We start from the raw sequence: 25,206 nt of genomic DNA on the forward strand, positions 1-25,206 counted from the left end.
TGGCAATGCTATTCATACATTTTTTTTTCAAAAAGTTATAACATCGTCAACTTTCCGATAACTTTGTGTATGTGTGGGACGTGCATAAGAGACTTGGTTTTATCCTCTGACTTCTACTTAATCATAAGAGTTTTGGGCTAGAAGAGATCTTAGAGATCTTCTAGTCCAACAGATCATTTTAACCACAGTAAACATTTTAATGACTTGCTCAAGGCCAAAAAGCTGGGCTGACGCAGATCCAGAGCTAGGGCCCAAGTCCTGTGGTTTCCAGACCAGTGCTTGTCTCACCCATCTATATTCTGTGATCCTTACATTGGCCTCCCTGCCTCTTCCTGTCCACAAAATGTATTCATACGATAAGAAGAAGAACTATTCACATCATAGTCCCCTTCAGGAAAAAGTGGGGCTGCACGATAGCTTCAAAGTGGAAGGCTTAAAGAAATGAATTCTAATCAAATAGACAACACAAGGTATAAATATTGTTGAAATTTCAGGAAAGAAGAGGAGTTCCTGTCTCTTTTTGTTGTCCTCTTTAAGAAAGAAAAGAAAAAGAAAAGAAAAAATTCTAAATGTCTTGAGTTTCAGGAAAAATGCTCTATTAGTGAGTCAGACTCTCCAAAATAATGTTAGCAAAGGAAGTGACTGTCAATGCGTGGGTGAGATTTTTTTTAGAAGTCACATGAAAAAAAAAATAGTTCTCTGTGTACAGTTCTGAAACATTCTTCCTCCACTCTTCAGGGCTTCCTCGAATGTCCAGGGCTGCCATGAACTAATTTATGTTTATTTTGCTTTCTCAACTTCTGCTTTGTGTACCCCAATATACAGGCCAAGAACATTATTATTTTCTTCTAGTATTCCACGTATTCAAACACGTCTGTGGACTTTGCTATTGTTCTTTTACTTTCCTGGGATGTCATTTTCCCTCCTTTTTCTCCACTGTCAAAATCTTAGGCATCCTTCAAACACCTGATTTAATACCACCTCCTCCTTGAAGCCTTTGCCTATCTGCAAATGTATAATTAGTGACTACTTCCCATAGCACTTTGTTGTACCTCTTAGAGAAATGAATCCTGTCTACCTTGTTCTGAGGACTACGTGGCTGTCTTCCCTGTTGGATTCAGATCTACGTGAGACCTTGGAAAATAACTTCTCTTTATATGTGCGGGGGACATGTTAAGTACAAGGGATTCCAGAGTAAACATGAAAAAGCCCTTGGCTTCAAGAACCTGTCTAAAATCTAGCATGCAAATATAATTGGGGTTATATTCCCCTGTCAGAAAGCAGATCTTGACATAAGGATTTGAATGCAAGTAGTATGTCTAAGTAGTGAGAGTGAGGAAATGAGATCGTAGAAGGAAGAATGCCAAAAAAGAAGCACATTAATAATGAGCAGGTTTCCACAGAAATAAAAAATAGAGTGGTGGTTGCCAGTGGCTGGGGTGTGGGGGAAATTGGGAGATGCTGGTCAAAAGGTACAAACTTTCAGCAATAAGATGTGTAAGTTATGGGGAGCTAATGGACAATATGGTGGCTACAATTAATAATACTATCTGTACACTTGAAATTTGCTAAGAGAGTAGATCTTAAGCATTCTCATCACAACAATAAAAATATGGTAACTATGTGAGGTTCTGAATGTGTTAATTAACTTGATTGTGGTAATCATTTCAAAATGTATACATATATAAAATCATCACATTGTACACTTCCAATATATACAGTTTTATATGTGAATTAGCCTCAATAAAACTGGAGGGAAAATAATGAACAGGTTTCTAGTGTGGGGCCCACTCCTACTGAAGACCCTCTGAAAAACCGTGTAGGAGGTGCCTCTGATTATCGTTAGGTGAGGACACTGGGGTATAAATCCCTCAAGTCTACCCTCCTTGTTTAAGGGTTGCTAGTGGAAGTCACTGCCAGCCAGCTCTATTCTTAGGCCTTAGCTTTTCTCCAAGTGGCCAGAGAAGGCCCTGAGGCAGAGATTTAAGTGCTTGAGGCAGGAAGCTGTTGGCAGGTCCAGCAAGTGTCCACCCCGGTTGCAGATGACCTTCACGGAGGGCCAGGAGGACAGAGGCAGAGCAGCAACACTTTCAGCTACGGGGCCATAAATGGTTACTGCTGGGTTTACTTAAACTCTTGAGTTTAAATAAATCTAGTTGCTACCCTTAACAAAATGTAAATGCCGAGAAAGGACTGACTTTACTCTTTTCTAAGGAAACCGAGGCTGCTTTTTTAAGTATGATTTCCTTACCAAACCAAAATGTATTAGATTTGATTTTCTGTGAATTCCTGACTTATAAAAAAAATTTACTTTGTTAAAATAAATTAGAATTAGATTGTTCCTGATATAGGCTACTCTCAGAGTGGGTTTGGAAGCTGCTTCTTGTCAGAAGTTTACTCTATTTTCCTTGACATTTTATCTTTCTCATTTTTAAGAGTGATACATGCTGATTATAGAAACATCAAAAAATATACAAGAATAAAAGAAAAAGAAAATCATTCACTGTTTCCACCAAATACTTGCACAGAAAAAACATGGAACCAGCCTGACCGTAGCACCCAAGCTTTTCCGTTAATGAGATTATCTACTTAACATTGCCTCACCTGTGTTAGATTACTGATAAATTTATCACATTATGAAAGGATATACTTAGTACCTGCCATTTTTTTAAAGACTTAAATTCCTTAAGCAGAATTGGTAACCTAGAGAGACTATTGCTCCTTTTATTATAGGCTCGCACAGTTTTCAAAGGTCTTCATTTGTTACGGATTTGTAATTATCCCACACTCTGGTAAGAAAATGTAGTCTACTGGATATTAATATTTGGAACCTGTTGAAGCTCCATCCCTGGCCTAGTACGTGACAATTTTTTGAATATTCTGTAGATTCTCAAAAAGTTTGTATAGTCTCCGCTTTTGAGGGTCATGCTTGTGTTCCCCTCTTTCACACTGAAATTCTTGAGAATTTTTCAGGTGACAGTATTGCATGCCATCGTGTATATACAAGTATTAATCAAACGCATCAGTGGTGTCCTACAAGTACACCAGTTTGGTCAACCGTGATGCCCAGAGAAAAGTCATAGTAGACTCTGCTCTCCTGTTCATTACAAACTTGAAGGAATCAACTTTTCCAAATGTCATCCAAAGCGCGTTCAAAGAGATTTTGCCAGGAGGACGCGGAGTAGAGGAAATGTATGTACAGAGCGTATGTGTAGAAATACCTTTCCTTCGATCTGAGTGCATACTATAAAGGACACAGAGAATACACTCTGTCAGAAGGATCGCTCTGACAAAGCATACTGTTCAAAATCGAATTATACATTCACAAAGCATTCCTCAGTGTTTCTCATGAGGCCAACTGTATTCTTCCCGAAGCTGTCATGCTCCTTTAAGTTTTACAGAGGATACGGTATTTCTTTTTAAAGATTTTATTTATTTATTTGAGATAGAGAAAGAGCGAGTGAGAGCATAAGCCGGCGGTGGCGGGGGGGGGTGACAAAGGCAAAGGGATTGGGAGAAGCAGGCTCCCTTCTGAGCAGGGAGCCCCATGCAGGATCCTGAGATCATGACCTGAGCCAAAGGAAGAGGTTTAAAGCACTGAGCCAGCCATCCAGGTGCCCCTGCAGAGAATACAGTGTTGATAAATGAAGTTGCAAATGCAGAAGAAGACATTTAGTCCTTTCATTGTCTAGTAATCACCAAAAGGGGATGAAAATACTGTTCGGGAACCATTCTGTAACCAAGCATGCAATCCATGAAAAAGTTGCATTATTGATAGTTTTCAGTAGGTTTCCTGTTGCATTCTCCGAAGAACCAAGAGCTTACCAGTCGAGAAATGTCCCTGTTACTGTAGGAAAAAAATATTAAAGAAGAATTTTTAAATGAAATAAACTTGGATCCTAGTGAAATACATCTTCCATGATACTGTTAAAGGCAAAACCAAATAGTGAGGTAGAACACACAGAAACTATGAACAGATTATGAACAAGACCCTTTAAGTAGCAACGAAAGTAGCTCCTATGGTCAACTACTTTCTGTTTTTTCTAGGAGGAAAGTTTTTGTAAAACTTGACCTTGGTGGAACTCTGTGAATTCAACACTGTGGTCTTTCCTCAGGGTTTATAACCACACAATTGTCTGTAAGACCGAAAGTCCTATATGTAATGTTGTTCTCTTGAATGCTTTAGCTTTCTGTCATTAAGGCTCTCCAATTTCACACCACATATTCTATTGGTCTTAACATTAGGAAATTGCTTCTCTGAGAATATATCTTTGCTCCATGTTCAGACAGCAAACTCACAAACAAATTTTTGGACAGTAACCTATGGTTAAGTTGGGAACTAACTACATTAATTTTGCCAGACAAATTTTTTCACTCATGATAATGAGGAGTCATCAGATGACATTGCTTCATAGTTTAAGAAACTGATATCCTGTCCTGAAAGAGTTAATTATTACAGTCTACCAAGAATAAATCCGAATTCCAAGGAAATAGTTTATAGATTAGAACAGTCCTAACATTTTCTAATGTAAACTCTGAGATCTACTGCCCAAGGCCTATGGAAGTTATTGTCTGTGGGTTTCAGTGGTATGGGGAAACATACCTACTAATTTCTTACATATATGTGTACATGCATACTACACACACACACACACACACACACACACACACACACACACACACACATACACACACTTTGCCAAAATGGAAAAATAATTTTTTTTCTACTCAAGAACAGCAGCTAATTCTTTTAATATCATGAGAGGCAGACAGGGAGACAAAGAGAACTGGTAATAATATAACTTCCCCTCTTTTCCATAATATTTTATTATCAGCATGAATTTACAGAAACTATGCAGTTCTCTTACTTCAACAGCTGGTATTCCAAGCAATGCCATATTTAGGGAAGAATTTCCTAGACCTAACTACCAAGAACATCCAAAGTTAATAGTTCGATTTAAATCTAAGGCATTTAAGGTTTAGAGTTGCAGAGGGAAAAACAGCAAACAATCAAAAAAAAAGTGATTAATGCTGTCATTTACTTCAATCCAACTAGATAAATTAAGAACATCCTGAATGCCTTCACTTGTTCTAGCTAAGCTTTCAAGGGTTCTAGAATGCTACTGCTATAACAAAACAAATGAACAAAAAATAAAAAAAAATTTTACATGAAAAGAATCTAAGTTTGTTCCCAAAAGCTGAGGTGAAAGAATGGTCAGGAGTATTTTCACTCATGAGGGGAAAATATGACTAAAAATAAGATGTATCAACAATTAAATCCTGCTCTAAGTTATATTTCATAGTTTAGAATGACTAAATTCTTAATGGCTCTGAAAATTGACTCTATTAAGTTGCTAGAGTAACATTTTTTTAATTACCCATTTCATCCTTAAAAATAAACTTAAGAATCTACATTACAGATCCTAGAAACTAAAAATCAAGTGATTGATAAGTTAGCCTAATGTATCTATGTTCTAGAATATTCTCCTTCAATTTGTCCTGTAATAATATTTGAATTACCTTGTACTACCAGAATACATAAAACAATTCATATGCATTATAAACAGGTGTATTAGAAACAGTGTGTACACATGTGTAAGACATTTGATTAGATCAGGTTTTTTAGTCCAGAAATATTCTTTGAGTATCTACCATGTACCAGGCACAGTGCTAGATTATCTTCACAAGGAACACTTTAAAATTATTTATGTTTTATTATCTTTCTCGAGAAAATCTATGCTGTTTTAGTTTACTTCAGGTAGATAAAGTCTTATTTTAAGAAATGCTCCTTTTTCAATGATTTTTAAGTAATATCAAATTCACATATTATGTCGCTGTGGCTTTAAGACACAAAACTTAAAGGCAAAAAGTAAAAGAACTGCTTATTAATAGCATAATAAGTCGAAGCTCAGTTATTCAACAAGTATTTATCCAATGCTTATTCTGTTCCAGGAATTGTTTTAAGCCTAGAGATCCCTGCCTTCATTGGACCTTGGATGACACCATTAGAAAATGCAAAGGAATCCATTTGCAGTTTTCCTTATCATTTTGTCATAAGTTCTTAGAACTTTGATTATCACATTTTGCAATCCAACCATATCGCATACTTCATGAACTGTTAATAAATATCAATCAGGGGATTAACATGTCCTAAATAGAGAAAGCCTGCTATTCTGTTTTTTCTTAACCATGGATGGTAATGCAGAGGGACAGCTGTGAGTTAGATGCATTATTAGCAGTTGTTGGTTGATCTTTATAGAAATAAAATTACATTATGGACCTGAAGAGTAAAAGAATGTCACCAGTGTAAGAAAATGGGTTTTGAAGGTGTTCCTATGTGGTTGATTTATTTTAGAAATAGATTTGTAATCTTTATAAATAACCATTACTAATTGTTCTACTTGCATAACGTATAATTAAGAGAAAGGTTTATGCCTCCAACACTATTACAGTAGCAGAAAAAAATGTCCAGCCATAGGGCTAGGAACTGGGGATTGGCTTTGATTTACACAATGGTAATTATGCTAACTAACATCTAGAAATAATACAGACCATACTAGTAGCTTCCTCTTACTTAAAAGGAATCATTATAATGAATAACATTTTTAAACACCAACATCGCCATGCCCTATTTCAGAAACACCATCTTTAATCTTCACAGCAAGATTCTCTACAATATGGGCATTACTCTTCCATTTTACTGATGACAGAACTAAGACTACAGGAGGTGAAGTGATCTGTCCGAGACCATGAGCAAAGACAGCACCCAGGATGAGCATTTTGAATCACTGCATCATTTGTCCCCAGGAGTGGCCAACTCTTTGGTCACTATTCAGCCTACCAGCCTCAGACCTAGAGATCAAAGTATAATGTCTGTAGTACAGTATATAATTCAGCTAATTAAAGAAGCATAAGTAATTTGGAGAAAAAATTCAAGTATATTAGGGTCTGAGCCATTCAGAGATTTGTTATTTCCTTGACTTTCTACTTAATTTAGGTTTTCTTCACATTCATCCAAAAAAGGAATGAGATTAAAAGCACAGATAATAACAACTCCTAGTCATTGTTATTTTATTATGAATATACTGGAAGAAAACCTTCTCTTGAATTCTCTGAGTTAGGATTCTCAGACAATCCTATACTGTGACCAATGGGCTGAAATGAAAAATAAATAATAATAATAATAACCAGAAGCCAGACTTACAGTATCTTAAACAACAACTGAGTATAACTGAGTAATCAAGAGGAACTAGTTTCACAAATTCCCCCTCCTCCTTCCCCCACAGTATCACACTTGCTCCCCTAGTCCAGCTACACATGAAGAATAATTTAACCCAGAAGTGAAAATTAGCATTACAGGATATATAAAAGGGAAGGAGATCCATTTTTCCATTGCCAGTGCCTTTTGAGGTGATCCTTATACAAAATGTGTATTTTGGGTAGTTTGTACTTGTAATGTTTTTCTTAATTATGAATGAAAATGCTCACATGGACAAATAATGGAGTGTTCAGAAGTAGTTCTCAGTGCAGTCTCACAGTCTAGATTTTAGGAAATGGTGAGAAACAGCTGGAATTTTGACTTGACACATAGACACTTAAGGTAATAAAAAATTTGGCAGTAGACTTTGCCATGGTATATATTCAAGACAGCAATTTCAAAATCCATTTGCCTTATTTTGTAAGCAGCCTTTGATGGAGCTGTTTCAAAATGGGTGAGATTCATTTAAATCATTTCCTCCACCCAAGGAACCCGACCTTGACAGACAGGGACTAAAGGAATCTAACCTGTTTTTCAGTATCAGGATCTAGTGGGAAGCCAGCCAACCAAGAAGAAATAGCAACTGTCTAGTGTAGGAGAAGCAAATCACAAATAGCTGAGCCAAGGGAAAGTATAGTTAAGGGAGACACACAGATCTTAGTTGCAAGTAGGCTGAATTTGTAGGAATACTCAGCCTAAAACCAACCTTTGACTAAGGCTACAGAGAAGAGGACAGTGAAATATATATCTGGAAGGAAAAAAATTGATCTTTCTTTAAGTTCCTTAGTAAGTCCTTTAGAGGTGTGGCTTGGCTGAATGCCAAAATCAACAGGGAGAATTTCTGGCAAATATTTTGCCATCCTGTACCTGAAGGCTGGTATATTTGTGTGATGGGATTGTGTTGGGGTAGCCTTGAGGCAGAGAAGTTTCCTTTAAAAAGAAAAAAAAAAAAAGTCTGAGACAGAGATAATGCCAGTACTGGAAATTCTAGACTAAAAGTAAGGCAAGAAGATAAATGATACTCTGATTTCCACTTTCTAATAAATACTGACACATGGACCTTGATAATATACTTAAATGGAATCTTGCCATAAGCTTGCAAGGAAACTGAGCCTCTGGGAAATATAAAGGTATCTTTATATAAACTCTAAAACCATGAGAATAAAGCAGTTAACAAAACAAAGATTCTCTGCCTTCATCTTGAAAAGATTAGGCATTGTCTGAAGTAAGAGAGGGTATAATGTTCTACTGTTCAGAGCCCAAAATCTTTCTTCTATTTAGAACCCAAGATCTTTTCAACTCTAGTATTGATTTTCTCCTTGTCTTGCAATAAAATTAATTTGGATTTGTTATATGTAAATGACAGACTGTTGTCTAAATTGTTATTTAATGAGCATAAGTTTTAAAAGCCTCTCAGAGCGCCTGGGTGGTTTAGTCGGTTAAGTGTCCACTCCTGATTTCGGCTCAGATCATAATCTCAGGGTAGTGAGATCATCCTCCCCCCCCCCCCCCCCCCCCCCCCCCCCCCCCCCCCCCCCCCCCCCCCGCATCAGGCTCTGAGCTGGGCGTGGAGCCTGCTTAAGATTCTCTCTCTCTCCCTCTCCCTTTGCCCCTCCTCCACCCTTGTTAAGATTCTCTCTCCCTCTGCCCCTCCCTCCACGCTTATGCGCAGGAGTGCTCGTGCTCTCTTACAGAAGAGAGGAGGGGAGAGGAGAGCAGAGGCGAGGAGAGGAAGGGAGGGGAGGAGAGGAGAGGAGAAGAGAAGAAGAAAAGAAAAGAAAAGAAAGGAAAAAAGAAAAGAAAAGCCTCTCAAAATTTCTCCCATGGGCCTGGAATTCCCCGGTTCGTTGGACTGTCATTCCTAAGGGTGGACAATTAAGACACACTAATATTCCAGAGGGGATAACTCATTACACTATTACGTAGCATAGCCTTTCACTGATGATGTGTACACCAGATTGCATTCATAGTAGCAGCTTACCGAGAAGAAATCTGATTGGTCATAAGGTACAGATAAACTTTGATTAGAAAGAAAAGTAAGGAAGACAGAAGATGGACTTCAGTGACTTTATTGACTGGAGAGACTCCAAAATCAGAGATGAAAATATATATTCACAAAATCAAATAGGCCTGAAGATATATTTCCAGCCAAAAATATTTATCTGAACCTTACCCTTAGCTTTACTAAAATTCTAAGTATACTGCAAATTTTTATTGCTTAAAAAGGCCTTAGAGATTATCTAGCTCACGCTGTTCAAAGAGAGGATATGGAAACAAAGACCCAGTCATACTAAGTGATGTGCCCAATGTTACTAACAAGTTAGTGGCAGAATCCCCTCCAAACAGCCAGGTCAGCTTTCTTCCTTTTGTTCTATACCAGTGCTTACCAGTTTTTGGTCCTTTCTATTTCCTCTTCACCATTTGCTTCATTATAGTATCACCAGCATTATCATATCTTTTTCCTGAAATGTATTCACTGTTTTTATTTAATACATTTACATGAAGTTGAAACTTTATATCATTACTACAAAGAGAAAACCAGAATCATTTGCCATAAATAGAAAGGAACTATAAATACTAATATAATACAGTAAAAATAATATGTGGTAATTTATGTTAGCCAGTTTCTTACTTGATGAAAACTCTCAGAAATGTGCTGTGCCTTGTTAAAATGGAGGATTTGAGAAATTTAGACATAGATTAACACTGAACTACAACTTCTTCCTTGATAAAATCACAAGGATTGAAAGATATTTGCAAAGAAAATAAAATGGTCTCTTTTTGTGATTCGATGTTAATTTGTGCCTTCTCCATGAACTTCGTGTCATGCCTAGTGCCTCTTAATATTACCTTGGATATTATCATTGGTAGATGTTGCATACTTCCAGAAAACACCACTTAGTAGTATTTTAGATCAATAAACTGAGTTACATAATACTTAAATTCCATTGGCTAATGCTGACTAAATTTCAGGTTCAAAAAACAGATTAATTACCTGACTTGACAGATTTGGTGCTGACTTTTAAGTCAAGTGCTGACTTAAATACCACCAGAGAAAGAATTAGGAAATCATAGCAGTCTGGCTTGGGTGGATGATCAGCATCTTGTGGAATTGATCTGTGGCCCTCAAAGCACCTAGCATGGGGGGGCCTGGTCCAGGGACCTCCCCCTGGTGGGGTCTTGGCTACTGACCAGGCCATGGACTAGTACAGAAATATGTCCACACCCATGCTCTCAGGATCTGGACTTTGCTGGCCTCCATTTTCTATAGCTAGGAGGAGAGCAAGCTGGTAGATGATGAAATGGAGTAAAAACATATTTTGACAACTGAAATACCTAAATACCCAAAAAGATTTCATATGGAAAATTATTAAATGTGAAGGACATTTGATTCCAGTGACTTGCTGGATACTGAACTACTTGAAATTATAGACTACATACCCTAATACCAACTCTTGACTGATTACTAAGTTCTGGAAATCAGTTCTTTGGTTCAGCAGTAAGAGCCAGCCCTAGAAGACACTATCCCCCCAACTTCAGAGCCAAAAATTGGCCAACCTTTCTCCACCCAGAGTCTGCTTTCTACCTTTGTAGATTAATGAGTACACAATTGTAAATAAAGTGAAACTTTGTCTCCCCACCAAACAATAATAATAATGATAACAATAATAATTGGCATAGTGAATAAAGCATATAGAAGCCTGATTATACTAGTAAGAGCATTTACCTTGGAAATCAGAGATCCAAGTTTGAATAGTTACTTAGTTCTACTTAATAGCTATGAGAGCTGGGAGAAATCAACATAGAATGTTTCCTCATTAAAAAATGACAGATAATTATACTTTACTTATGGATTGTTGAGAATTAACACTTTAGGTGAGTAGGATTTGACTAAATATTAGTTTAACTAATTCACATGCTCATTTATTAAAACTTCATAGTTCTCTAAAGTTCTCTATTCTCCCACATAATACTGTGAATAGCTTTTCCATACTTGAGCTCTAAAAAGTACTTTGCTTTAGAAAAATTAAGCATATAAGTAGATTTAAATATTTTGTATTTTAAATAGGGAAACTAAACTGATGAAACCTACTCTTCAAAAGTCTTATGCTTATTGTCAACATTCATCTCTTACTAAATCTCACAGCCACTTCAAAAATTTTTAAAGTAATTTTTCTTGAGCTTTGATAAAATATGACTTATGAGCAATAGACCAATAAACAGGCTATGCAAAATTAGACAGGGTTTCAAAATACTATTAAAGTAGAATAAACTGCACAACAAAACAGCTGAATTTATCCTTATAAGTAATATAACTCTCAACAAATCTAATCTTCTCAATAATATATATTAAGGGATCAGGGACTCTTAGCACAGTGATAGGTTTTAGGAGATAGGGAAGAGTACTTCAGGATGTCTCATATATGTCATAGCTATGGGGGATGTGGTGGTGTAAGTAATATGTGTATGTGGAAATAAATTGGACCAATCAAAGAATAAAGAACATTTAGCCAAGTATAGTGTTACAACTGAGTAAAGATTTTCTTTTCCTATCTTAAATTATATTCTAGTTGTTTTCCTGATATTTGGTACTCAGGCTTAAAATATTTTTTTAAATTAATTATAAACTATATTTCCACCCTGCAGCACCTTTGAATATAACCCCTACAAAAACCAAGTAATCTACCAATACCTCTATTCCTTTTGTGAACAGTTCTTGCTAGATAACTATGCTTTTTGTTTAAACCAACTCTACTGTGTTTGAGTTTCAAAATTGAACAAATATACATGTTACACTTAAATATCGAGAGGAGTGTTTCTCAGAGTGTGTTTTGACTGTTTTTATTAGAATCAGCTGGAATGATTGTTAAAAGTCCAGCCCCCACCCTCAATCCGGGGCTTCCCCACCCCAACCTATTGTGTTAAGCAGAATAATGCCCCCCTGAAGATGTTCACATCCTAATCCCCAGAACCAGGGACAATATTGTGTTAACATGGCAAGAGAGAATTAAACATACTGGGGCACCTGGGTGGCTCAGTCAGTTAAGCATCTGTCTTCAGCTCTGGTCATGATTGCAGACTCCTGCGATTGAGCCCTTGCTCAGCCTGGGAGTCTGCTTCTTACTCTGCCTCCCTGTCCCTCTGCCTGCCGCTCTCCCTGCTTATGCTCTCTCTCTAACATTAAAACCTTAAAAAAAAGGGGGGGGGGGCTTTGTAGATTTTTGTCTAAACCATGGACAAATTGTTGTTGAATGGAATACTGTTAGGTGTTTCTAAGCATGGTTCCTTGATAAAAGTGGTCCTTAAGGAAAATTGATCTGCTAGTGCTTCAGTAAATAAGACAAAGAGCCAAGGCAACTGTTCAGTCAGGAAGCTTTAGAGTAACTTATACTTACAGTGCCTAAGGCTGGATTCAAAAAAAGGGCAGATGCTAGATTAGAACTGGATATATTGCTTTGAGCTCACATTGCATTTAATATAGATGCAGAGGGATACATATAAAAATATTTGTAGATACATATATACATGAACTGGCATATATATATATACACATATATATATACACACACATATATATATACACATCCATACATATTTCCTTACTCTGTCAGTTGAGAGAGTCTAAAAGCAAAATACTCCAGCAGCTGTGGGCACATCCAGTGTCCAAGTCTCAGTTTCCAATAAAGGAACTAGCGGTCCTTGGAGAAATGGTTGATTCTATAGGAAGAATAATGCCTCCCCCGCCCAAAAATGTCCACACGCTAGAATTCCCAGAATCTGTGAATATGTTATTTTATTTTTTTTAAAGATTTATTTATTTATTTATTTTAGAGAGAACATGAGCAGGAATAGGGGCAGAGAGAGAGAGAGAGAGAGAATCTTTAGCAGGCTGTCTGCTCAACGATGAGCCTGACACGGGGCTCAGTCTCACAACTGAGATCATGAGCTGAACCGAAATAAAGAGTTGGATGTTTAACTGACTGAGCCACCCAGGTGTCCCTGAATATGTTACTTTAAATGGCAAAAAGGAATTAATGTAGGAGATGCGTTTAAGGTTGCTAATCAATTGACTCTAGTATAGGAAGATTATCATGGATTCTCCATGTAGGCCCAATGTAATCAGAAGGATTCTTAAATGTGAAGGGGGAGGCAGAAGAGGAGAAGCAGAGAGATGGCAGCATGAAAAGGAACCAAGCTGCCATTGTTGGCTTTCAAGATGAAGAAACGGGGCTGTGAGTCAAGGATGCCCAGCAGACTCTAGAAAATGGAAAAAAGGAAAATAAAAACTCTTCCCTAGATTCTCCAGAAGAAATGAAGGCCTGCCCAAATCCCAATATTAGCTCTTGGAATTTTGACCTCCAAAATTATAAGGTATTATAAAGTAACAAATTTGTGTTGTTTAAAGCCACCAAGTTTGTGTTAAACTCTTGGAATTCTGATCTCCAGAATTATAAGGAATTATAAGGTAACAAATTTGTGTCGTTTAAAGCCACTAAGTTTGTATTAAGTTTTTACAGTAGTGGGGTGCCTGGGTGGCTCAGTCGTTAAGCTTCTGCCTTCCGCTCAGGTCATGATCCCATGATCCTGGGATCAAGCCCTGCATTGAGCCCTACATCGGGCTCCCTGCTCAGCTTCTCCCTCTCCCACTCCCTCTGCTTGTGTTCCTGCTCTCGCTATCTCTCTCTCTGTCAAATAAATAAATAAAATCTTTAAAAATAAATAAATAAAATAAAATAAAAATAAATAAAAGTTTTTACAGTAGTAATAGGAAACTAATTCAGACAGGAAATATACAAGATGACCCTAGGGCATCCTGCAGTGCCAGAAAATAAGGAAGTGTTTAAAAGACACACAGACACACACACAAAAGAGGTATGCCAGAGGGACATAGGATCTAAGTGAAAGATTTCTCAGTGGTTAAAGCTGGAACAATTTGAGCAACCAAATAAGTAACATAGTATTGTTATAGCCCTAAGTATAAAATGAATATCCATGGGTCCATGTTGACATAAATACATACATACATACATACATACATACATACATAAAAATCTCCATGCAAAATTCCAAATAATTCTGTAGATACTTACTCTATCTCCAAGGAGAAGGAGCATGACTACCCAATCCTTAAGTGTGGGCTGCACATTGTGACTTCCTTCCAAAGAATGTAGCATGGAAAGGGGGAAAAGAGAGTAATTTCACAGTGGAGAAATTTGACAAAGACGACCTCAGTCACATGATCAAGGTTAACAATAACAGTGATAAGTCATTCTGACGGCATCTACTCTTGATATGATGTGATAAGAATGGTACCTTCCCTCTGTACTCTTCCTCTTCAACATTCAGTATCTTCATCTAATTATGAGAAAAACTTCAGACAAACCCCAAGGGAGGGAAACGCCCAGGATACCTGAACAATACTTCTTAAAACTGTCAGGGTCATCAACAATATGTAAGGTCTGAGAAACTGTCACAGCCAAAAGGAGCCTAATGAGATATAACTAAATGTAATGTGGTATCCTGAATGAGATTCTGAAACAGAAAAGGCATTAGGTAAAAAATTTAGAAGTCTGAATAAAGTATGGATTTTAGTTAATAATAATGCTTCAGTATTGTTTTATTCATTGTGCCATACCAATGTAAGATGCTAACAGTAGGGGAAGTGGGTATAGAGTATAATGGAATTCTCTTCTATTTTTGTGACTTTTCTGTAAATCTAAGGCTATCCTAAGATAAAAAGGTTATTTTTTTTTTTAAATGGCAGGAAGATTTCAGAGGGAGAAATGTTTTATGCATGATGTTAAAGGAAATATAACCGGTTTGGTGGTTAATTGGATAAAGCAGATGAAAACATAATGAATGAGTCATAGTGTTGCCAAAATGTTAGGCTGGAATAGTCAGGGGAACGTAACGCTGGTGACAAAGAGGAAAAGAGAAAAAGTGAAAGAGGAAGTTTGCTGATAGTTGAGCAAATGGTAAGTTTGGGACACAACAAATTTGAGACCAAAGTGGATAATTCAAGTCTAAGTATAATCAGCAGCTAGAGATAAAAAATTTGATTTTGAGTGAAAGTTCATGAATGGGAATGTAGATTTAGATTTAATCAACTGAGCAGCAAATATACATGGAATAACTGCTGATAAGGCCCTGTATGGAGAAGGGGAAGGGAGCATATACCAAACTGGAAATCACCGCAGAGTGAGGGTTTATGTCTACATAGTACTAACAACACAAAATGATGCACAGTGTCAAATAACATCTAGCAAAAACATGCATGGTAGGAGTTCAGTATAGCAGCCTGAGCATGAACTTCATCAGTAGAGATGAGATCATTGAGGAGACAGTGTTATAAACCGAATGTTCATGTCCCGCTGAAATTCATGTGCTGCAGCCCTAACCACCAGTGTGGCTGTACTTGGGGCCACTAAGGAAGTACCTTGAAGTGAAGTCATAAGAGTGGAACCCTGATCCAATGGATCCGTGTCCTCATAAGAACAGACCCCAGAGAACTCACTCTTCCTCCCCTTCTCTGAGCACGCACTGAGGAAAAGCCAGGGAAGGACGTAATGAGAAAGCAGCCATCTAGAAGCAAGGACTAGAGCTCTCCAGAAACCAAATCACCTAAAACCCTGATCTTAGACTTTGAGCCTCCAGAACTGTGAGAAAATAGACTTGTTGTTTAAGCCTGTAGATATTTTGTTATGGCAGCCTGAGCAGACTAATGCAGATGGTCATAAGAGGGTAAATGAGGAAATGGGAATCGGAGAGTAATGAGAAAAAAAACAAAGCAGCGTAGCACCCAGAAAGCCAAGGAAAAAGAAGTCTTCATTTATTTCTTCATAAATATTTATTGAGAATGTATCTTGTGCCAGATGTTGTATTAGATCCCAAAGGTACCTAATAAATAAGACACAGTCCCATCTACATAGAATGTACATTTGCCAACTAGAAATAATAGACAAATGAAAAAGCCATATAGAGATCATGTTAAGTACTGTGAGGGGGTTGCAGTAAAGAGTAACCACGTACAAGATATGTATGTCTTGAACGTTCAAGGAAGAACTCTCTGGGGAGATGACATTTAAGCTGAGACCTACAGAATGAGAATGAGCTAGCTGTGCAAAATGTTGAGGTGAGAGTTTTGTGGGCAAAGAGAACAGGAAGTGCAAAAGCAGTGGTGTCAGAAAACACTTGGGGAATTTGAGAAATGGCAGTGAGGCCACTGGGACTGGCAAGGGAGAACATGATGTAGCAACTTTGTAAAGGTAGGAAGAAGCCATATTGTACAGTCCTGTAGGCCAACCTAAGAAGTATGGATCTATTTCTAAGACAGTGAGAAACCGCTGAATGAGTCTAAAGAACACATGACATGGCCTGATTCATGTTTTTAAATAACTCTGATTGCTATGTGAAAAAATATTTTTGAATACGAACAAGGAAGGAGGCAAGAAGACCAGTTGGGGAGCTATTTCAAATAGTACAGAAAAGAGATGATGGTGGTTTAATTTAGGACGGTTGTGTATAGATGGAGGGAAGTGACAAAATCAGATATTTTTTGGTGGTAGAAACAGGAGAAATGGATGATGGATTGGATGTGGGGAATTGCAGAAAGAGAAGTTTTGTTTAAGAAAATGGATGAATGCTGGTGCCAAATACCGAGATGAAGAGGAGTAGCGGAAAACCAGATTTGTGAAGAAAATCAAAAGCTCAGTTTTGGACATTGGGCTAGAAATTTAATTTTGAGAACCATTAGCATATAGAAGGCACTTAAATCTATGCCACTGAATGAGATCACCTAAGGGGAAAGTTCTGGTAGAATTGGAAAGAGGGCTAGCTCTGAGCTTTGGCAAAGGGACAGAGCAGCAGTGAGGTAAGACAAAAACCAGGAGAGTGTGACATCACAGAGCCAAGAGAAGAGAGAAGGTTTCAAAGAGCGTGTGTTTAGTAGCATCAAACACTGTGAGACATCAAGTGAGAGAAGGACAGAGAAGGTAGTCTTGGCAATGCATAAACTGTGGGAGACCTTGACAAAAGGAGTTTCAGTACAGGAGTGGAAATGGTCATTGGATTAGAATGTGGGGTCAACAGCCTTGTGCTTCTTTTTTTTTAACATGGGACATGTTGGATATGTTGATTGGTGTGGTGCAGCAGAAAGGGTGAGAGGTATGAGGTATAGGAGCTGCAGACCCAGGTCTGTGAGAACGCAAGAGGGGATTAAATCCAGAGAAAATTAGAAGGATTTGCATTTGATAAAACCAGGGTAGGTCCTTCCCCATAGCCCCAGGGCACAGGTTCTATTTGGTTAGATTTTAGAAGTTAACTTTTGATGCCTTCTGTTTCTCAGTTAAGCTCAGGGAAGGGGTGTTAAGGATGAAGAGAAGATTTGAACTAGGAAGACATACAGGAGTTCTAGCCATGACTGAATGGACATTTGAAGTTTTGTCATGAATTTCAAGTATTATAGTTCTTTCCACCAATGTTCAGCTACTGAAGTGCCCACAAGGAGAGGGATCTGTGGATTGGAGGTTGCTATGGGGTTAACGATCTGCAGCAATGAAAGACCAGAATGAGTAATGTAGAATAGGAGGTGATGGTCATAAAGTAAGATATACTTTATTTTTGTTTTTTAAAGATTTTATTTATTTATTTGACAGAGAGAGACACAGCAAGAGAACACAAGCAGGGGCAGAGGGAGAGGGAGAAGCAGGCTTCCCACCCAGGAGGGAGCCCGATGTGGGACTCGATCCCAGGACCCCGGGATCATGACCTGAGCTGAAGGCAGACGCTTAACGACTGAGCCACCCAGGTGCCCCAAGTAGGATACTTTAAATCAAGGCCGGTTGCTTTCCCGGTGATGACACATCCCAGTGCTCATGTGAGTGGGTGGCAAAGGTGGAGCTGAGAAAGAGAGTAAAGAAGGAGAGGTCAAGGAACAGAGAAGCTTAAGTTTAGTGTATTTCATCCACACGGTTCTTGCAATCACTAAGAACAATGACAGGAATTAAGATGTACAGGAAGGCAGTGAGTCAGTAGTCGAAGTCTTAAGTAAATGAGGAAAAATGATTAGGAAGATAGCTAGGAATTACCACCAAGAAGGGGTCACAGGTAGTAAAACTAGATGGGAACCCACAGAGTACCTGTTCAGCTAAGTTTATAAGGATATTGTCCTAAAGACAGTGTGGCATAGCTCTATAAAGAATAATATGTATATTATTCTTTAATCAGTGATATTTCCAGCAGTAACTGTCTTCATTTTTTTATCACACATTCCTATCAATCAAGAATTTTGAGCATATCCATATTTATTTATAAATTACACATATATGCTACTCTAAAGATATTTGTTACAAAAGAAATTTTAAAGGATGAAAATTTAAATGAAATAAACTGTTTAAAACTACTATTTCATTTTATTGTTAATATTATAAAATCTTTTTGCTCTCACTAGAAAATTATTATTAAACACTTTACAATGGAAAGCACTTTATTTTTTAAAATCCTGATTTAAATTTTGTAACTGAGTGATTTGAAGGTCCGGTACTAAGTTTAGTATATTTCAGTACATGATTTTCATGACTTTTCTAATTGAATAAGAAACCTTACAAAAACATTTATATCCAGGGCTCCTGGGTGGCTCAGTTGGTTAAGCGACTGCCTTCGGCTCAGGTCATGATCCTGGAGTCCCGGGATTGAGTCCAGCATTGGGAATCCCTGCTCAGCGGGGAGTCTGCTTCTCTCTCTGACCCTCTTCCTTCTCGTGCTCTCTATCTCTCATTCTCTCCCTCTCAAATAAATAAATAAAATCTTTAAAACAAAACAAAACAATGTTTAAAAAAAAACATTTATATCCAAATGAAAGAAGTATATTGTTGACTGTATTTACCAAATTCCTATTTCTAATCCCATCTACCAAGTATACAAAGGTGTCAGCAACTTTTATATGGTAAATTTTAATTTACCCTAATGTCAATCATCATTCCTAAAGCAGTTGAAAGGTATAATATTTTTATGTCTGTAACAAATGAATTTAAAACTCACTGAAATTCTTTATTTGGATAATTTTGAGTAAGTTGGAAAGTTATCTTTTTTTTCTAAGATTTTATTTATTTGACAGAGAGAGAGACAACGAGAGAGGGAACACAAGTAGGGGGAGTGGGAGAGGGAGAAGCAGGCTTCCCGGTGAGCAGGGAGCCCGATGCAGGGCTGGATCCCAGGATCCTGGGATCATGACCTGAGCTGAAGGCACAGACGCTTAATGACTGAGCCACCCAGGTGCCCCAGAAAATTATCTTTTTAAGTGTGTAAATAAGGGAGTGTTTATAGGTGCTGTACCTAATCATTTGTAGCTATGATATTGCATAAAGCTGAAAATTTTGTAAATGTTTATATTCAAATGTTTTCCCCATAACATAAATTTCTCTCAAAAATGTTACTTTCTTCTTTTTTTTTTCTTTATAAGATTTTATTTATTTATTTATTGGAGGGTGCACATGCATGCCAGCCAGTGGAGGGGCAGATGGAGAGGGAGAGAGCAGATTGGAAGCTGAGCACAGAGCCCAGGTGGGACTTGATCTCACAATCCTGAGATCATGATCTGAGCCAAACCAAGAGACTAAGCTACCCAGGTGCCCCCAAAAATGTTACTTTCTTACTATGAAATACCATTTTTCTTTTCTTTAAGGAACTGATTAAATATAAGCCCTCCCCCATCTTCAAAAAATGCTGCTAGGTAAAATACACACTGAAACAACTGTCTTTTTGTAATGGAAAATGATTTATTTATCTTGGCTTCACCAGCCTCTGGGGTCTCTATGCATTTATTCTAGCAGCAACATACTCTGTGGACTTCAACCAAATTCATACGGGTACAATTTAACGACACTTCTCCTCCAGCCCTGGGATTCGCCTTGGATGTTGAAGCATAAAAGGCCACAGGACCAGAGCTCAAGAGAATTAAAGCCCCACAGGGTGAACCTTTATTTTAGTTCAGGTTCTCCAGAGAAACAAATTAACAGGATATGTGTGTGTGTGTATGTATATATGTATGTGTATATATATATATATATATATATACATATATATATACATATTATGTGTGTGTGTGTGTGTGTATGTTAAAATGAGATTTACTAAGATATTGGCTTACGTGATACGGAGGCTAGGAGGTTCCATAAATCTGCCATTTGCAAGCTGGACACCCAGGAAAGCCAATGGTGTGGTTTGAAATCCTAGAGCTAGAGAACCAAGGGTGTAGATTCCAGTCCAAGTCTGAAGGCCTGAGAACCAAGAGCACCAATGGTGGTAGATCAGTGTCTCTGCTCAAGCAGTCAGGCAGCTCTCTGCCTTTTTGTTGCCTTCTGGCCCTGCAGATTGTACAGTGCCCACCCACGCTGGGCAGGACAGTCTGCTGTAATCATTCTACTAATTCAAATGCTGATTTCTTCCAGAAACACCTTCACAGACACACCCAGAACAATGTTTAACTAGATATCCAAGCATCTGGTAGCTCACTTGAGTTGACAGATAAAATTAACCATCACAATCTTTGATTAACAGAAGGGGGCCAGAAGATTATTACTTCTCCATTTCTCTTCCCAACGGACAATCAAAGCAAGGTGAAGTCCTTTATACAGTCTCATGGAAGTTGACCCCATGAGACTGAGTTGCGGCATTTGATCCTTATGGTTGCAAACTTGATAATGCAACTTTGCATTTGCTCTCTCTCTCATTTCCTGCCATGCTCCCCTTTTCTATCACTTGTAGGCCCAGAAGATTGCATTGCTAGATACAGATATAGCACGTAAGCCTTCCCTGCAGGCTCTAAACCCAAGCTGATATAAATATGTTTTCCTGATATAAGGTATAAGCTCTCTTATTGTATAAAATCTGTTCATAGTAATACCTCCTTTAATTATAAATATTTAAGATAATATATGAGATATAGTCATATGACCTATTTAAGAACATATAAACTGCATTGTGTGGTAATACAATTTTACACAAATGTGAGTACCAGTATAAAATCTTCCAACTCTGGGACTCTTTCTTCAGTCACACCTCATATACTGTGTATGAAGTATGAATATCTGACAAAAGATCTGATTTTAGTCAGATCCATATATATGGATCACCAGTCAATACATATTTTAAACATAAGTAAAGTTTAATATCCCCATTTATCTACCGAATTGATTGTATGCACCCCTTCTTGGGGACATATATCTCACTATGGAGGCAAGGGTGCTAGAAGCTACAGTCAACACCTATATTGCAAGAATTCCCTCCAGGGTAGTGATGAAGTTATCAGACACCTCTGCTCCACCAAGAAGGGGAGAGTTATAACCGAACAGATGGGAAAATAATCATAAATTGTGAAACTTAATTTTATTTGCTTCCTGAAAAGTTAGAAGGCAATGCTTTAAGGCAGAGGATCCTTTGCTCAAACATTATTTAAATTCTTATTCAGCTTTTAAAAATAAATTAATTGTTCATTTTGAGATAAATTATTCTGTCAAATGTTTGTATATCATCTATCACTAATTTCACATTTTAAGTATAGCTATTAATTTTGAACCTCAATTTAAAATATTTGGCATTACACATGATTTATTAGGGATTTATTTAAATTATATTTTGTCTACCAAATATGAGTCATCTCCTGCAACTTTACATTTTAGCATTTAAACTGCTATTTTTCTATTCTATAAAAAGTAATGTTATTCTGCAAATTTTAATATTTGTAATTATATATACAAATACATTTTTCTGTATAATAGTAAAATTCATACAAATTAATATGTATTTAATTCATAATAAATTTGCAAACACTTGGGGAAAGTTTACCTCAGAAAATGGGCAAAATTCACAGAAAGGAAACAATCAACAAAACCAAAAGACAACCAACAGAATGCGAGAAGATATTTGCAAATGACATATCAGATAAAGGACGAGTATCCAAAATCTATAAATAACTTATCAAACTCAACACCAAAAGAACAAATAATCCAAGACATGAACAGACATTTTTCCAAAGACATCCAAATGGCCAACAGACACATGAAAAAGTGCTCAACATCACTCGGCATCAGGGAAGTCCAAATCAAAACCTCAATGAGATACCACCTCACACCAGTCAGAATGGCTAAAATTAGTAAGTCAGGAAAAATAGATGCTGGCAAGGATGCAGAGAAAGGGGAACCCTCCTAACTGTTGGTGGGAATGCAAACTGGTACAGCTGCTCTGGAAAACAGTATGGAGGTTCCTCAAAAAGTTGAAAATAGAGCTACCCTATGACCCAGCAATTGCACTACTGGGTATTTACCCCAAAGATACAAATGTAGAGATCTGAAGGGACACATGCACCCCAATGTTTATAGTAGCAATGTCCACAATAGCCAAACTATGGAAAGAGCCAAGATGTCCATCGACAGATGAATGGATAAAGAAGATGTGGTATACACACACACACACACACACACACACACACACACACACACACACACACACACACAAAATGGAATATTATGCAGCCATCAAAAAAAAAACAACCACCCTGAACTCCTGCCATTTGCAACATGTGGATAGAACTAGAGGGTATTATGCTAAGCGAAATAAGTCAATCAGAGAAAGACAAGTATCATATGATCTCACTGATATGAGGAATTCTTAATCTCAGGAAACAAACTGAGGGTTACTGGAGTGGTGGGGGGTGGGAGGGATGGGGGCACTGGGTGATAGACATTGGGGAGGGTATGTGCTATGGTGAGCACTGTGAATTGTGTAAGACTGATGAATCACAGACCTGTACCTCTGAAACAAATAATACATTATATGTTTAAAAAAAAAAAAAAAAGAAGATAGTAGGAAGGGAAAAATGAAGGGGGGAATATCTGAGGGGGAGACGAACCATGAGAGACTATGGACTCTGAGAAACAAACGGAGGGTTCTAGAGGGGAGGGGGTGGAGGGATGGGTTAGCCTGGTGATGGGTATTAAGGAGGGCACGTGTTGAATGGAGCCCTGGGTGTTACACGCCAACAATGAATCATGGAACACAAATCAAAAATTAGTGATGTAATGTATGGTGACTAACAACATAATAAAAAAAATTTAGAAAAAAATACAAAGAAAAATAGGCAAAAATCTAACAGCTGCGTATTGGCTAAAGGTAAAAAAAAAATCACAGATTATGTAAATATTGTTGTTTGAAGTTATGACTTAAATACTTGTTATAAGAAAGTGTTTTAAAAAGTTTGAAAGGGGGGCCTGCATGGCTCAGTTGGTTGAGCGTCTGATATAGTCTGATATAGTCACCAACTGTATATAATTTTACCCCTCACCTAAAATTAATTGCAAAATTAACACAGACTTATTATTGAAAAATTGAATATTTTAGAAAGGAACATACAACCAAAAATTACTGTTTATATTTTGTTGAATTCTTTTCCAAAATTGTAGTTTGTTTCTTTTTATTACTTACATAATGGATATCTGACTCTTTCTAAAATTACTTACTTAATATATATAAGCACACAATCTCATTGTAAAATTTCAAAAAAAAAAAAGAAGAAATAAATAGAATTACAAGTGAAGAATCAACCTTTACATCTCAAACCTTCCTGCCCCAGACCCTTACCCTTGTCAGGAGTAATAGTTAGATGTAAAATTCAGCCAGACCATTTTCTGATTATACATATGCAGTTTTATAGATATGCATATATAAATGTAAATATATATAGCATAAAATTTATATGTTTTGTTTTTACATAAGTGGGATTATGTGTACAGGTATTGTACCATGACCTGCATTATACATTTAATTAGGTCTTGGATATATTTCCATGAAATATGCCAATCTTTTCAAGTTTTAAAGTATTATATCATACGAATACATGTGAATTTTAGTCCCTGTTTAATGAATATTTCAATAGTTTTTATTTTTTCACAATTGCAAACAAATTTTAATAAACATCTTATACATGTGTCTTCATATATATTATTATTTAACAGTATGGGTTCTGGAGACAAATGTCCTGTGTTCTAATTCCAGCTGGGCCACTTCCTTACTGTGTGACCTTGGAAAAGTAGAAAACCTCCCTAGTCCTCAGTTTCTTCATATGTAAAATAATAATAGTATTCCCTTCATAGGTTCTTGTTGTGAAAATAAGTGTTGAGGATTCAGAAAATTCCCACACACAGCAAGCAAACAATTCATGTTAGCTATTATTATGTGTAGGTATTTCTGTAGATATATTTCTTAGGTGGGATTGATAAAAGGTATATGAATAATACATTTGTATGGATGCTGACAAGTTACCCTAAAAGAAGGCAATACTTATTTTAACAGTGTATGATACTGCCCGTGTCCATACATCCTATCCACATTGGACATTGTCATACTTTAATTTTTGTCAATGTAATGAGCAAAAAGTTTTTTTATTTTGCATATTCCTCATTACTAGTAAATGTGCTCTTATTTTCATAGTTATTAGTCATTTGTATAGTCATTGCTATTTATTCTATGAACTGCTTGTTCGTATCCTTTGCTCATTTTCAAGTTGGTTCATCTCGTTTATTTGTGGATACTTTTTACATAATATAGATATTAAAATCTGATATGTATCATGTAGTCAGTGCTTTAAGTTTTTTATGATTTACTTTGTCTTGCAAAAATTTTAAATTTTATACACTCAAAATTACCAATATTTCCATTATCTGGTTTCTGAGTCTGACTTAGTAAGGATTTCCCTACATAAGGTTATGAAAAATATATTTTCTTTTAATATATTTAAATTCATTGTCTTCATTTAATGCTAGTTCATCTTGAAATTTTTCTGTGTATGGGATAAAATAGCTTCAGGAGTTTTAATCCTGTTTCATTAATCTATTCATATACTCACGTAACAATTTCACGTTCTCTTTTGTCTTCACCGTCTCTTTAATTTTTAA

At 37.0% G+C, this 25,206-nt stretch overlaps 1 protein-coding gene across 1 annotated transcript in view; it reads right to left on the bottom strand.

The window, feature by feature from the left end:
- Positions 1-14,348: 14,348 nt before the first annotated feature.
- Positions 14,349-25,206, bottom strand: part of LOC113928535 (translation initiation factor IF-2-like) — a 43,152-nt gene continuing 32,294 nt past the window's right edge. The window contains exon 3 of the mRNA XM_027604410.2: positions 14,349-14,414. The gene's annotated coding sequence lies outside the window, so the exon portion shown is untranslated. The remainder of the gene's footprint in view (positions 14,415-25,206) is intronic.

The sequence above is a fragment of the Zalophus californianus genome, chromosome 5, assembly GCF_009762305.2.
Source record: "Zalophus californianus isolate mZalCal1 chromosome 5, mZalCal1.pri.v2, whole genome shotgun sequence".
In the NCBI taxonomy this organism is placed as follows: Eukaryota; Metazoa; Chordata; class Mammalia; order Carnivora; family Otariidae; genus Zalophus; species Zalophus californianus.